Here is a 946-nt window from a genome sequence, read left to right on the forward strand (position 1 = left end):
GCTGCCCCATCCCTGGCACCATCCCAGGTGAGGTTGGATGGAACTCTGAGCACCCTGCTCTAGTTGGGGATGTCCCTGCTCCCTGCAGGGGGTTGGATGAGGTGGCCTTGAAAGGTCCCTTCCTGCCCAACCCAGTCTGGGATTTTGAGCCTGTTTCTCCTGTCCTTGGTTTGTCAGTACAGGCTGTTAGGACAGGTCCAAGCACTGGACCCTGCTGAAGCTCAGCTCCTACATTACACACTGTTGGTTTTGTTGTGGGCTGCCTGGCTTCTTTGGCCATGCTGTTTGGAGTGTCAGAGGGTTGGTGTGGACACTTTATTAGCATGACTCTCCCCATCAGCACTGTTTAACTGTCAAGCCAAACAATTGGCTTTTATTTGCAAGGTTTGTGTCAAACTTGGAGAAGTTTGAGCAGCCAGGAGAGGGCAGCATTTATTTGTGAATTTGGAGTCCAGAGATGCTGCACTTGAGGAGAAGAGATTAAATTATATAAAAGAATGTACATTCACATCTAGATTAATTTACACTGGAGAAAATAAAAAAGCATTTTATTATATTCCTCCTGTCACATTCTACCTTCTGCTCTCAGAAGTCCTTAAATGTGGGCTCTTGTGGTTGATTCCCTGAAATAACCCTGTAAATCCTGAAGTTTTGGGGTGGGTGCCCACTGAGATGTCCCTCCTGGTTTGTGACAGGAATATGGGAGGAATTGGGTTTCTTTTGGCAGCTTTGTGCCATTTTGCTCTCTGCTGAGGGACCTTTCCCTTCTTCTTCCTGTGATTCCACGTGATATCCCTCTGGAATTCATTGTGTGCCCCTAATTAGCTTTGAGTTTTTTTCTTGAAATCAAGGTATTTGGGCAGTCAGGGAGTAATTTTTTTTAAGCTTTTCTAGCATTAGGGATAGATTTTTCCTCCTGCATTTTGCTGTTTTCCTTGACCTGCTG

General features: G+C 45.8%; 1 protein-coding gene across 1 annotated transcript in view; it reads left to right on the plus strand.

Annotated features, from left to right (window-relative positions):
* ATRN (attractin) overlaps positions 1-946 on the plus strand; it is a gene marked incomplete at both ends in the record, with an annotated part of 26,007 nt that overhangs the window by 12,319 nt on the left and 12,742 nt on the right. The gene's annotated exons all lie outside the window — the stretch shown is intronic.

Source organism: Merops nubicus, unplaced genomic scaffold (assembly GCF_000691845.1).
Source record: "Merops nubicus isolate BGI_N331 unplaced genomic scaffold, ASM69184v1 scaffold7428, whole genome shotgun sequence".
Taxonomy (NCBI): domain Eukaryota; kingdom Metazoa; phylum Chordata; class Aves; order Coraciiformes; family Meropidae; genus Merops; species Merops nubicus.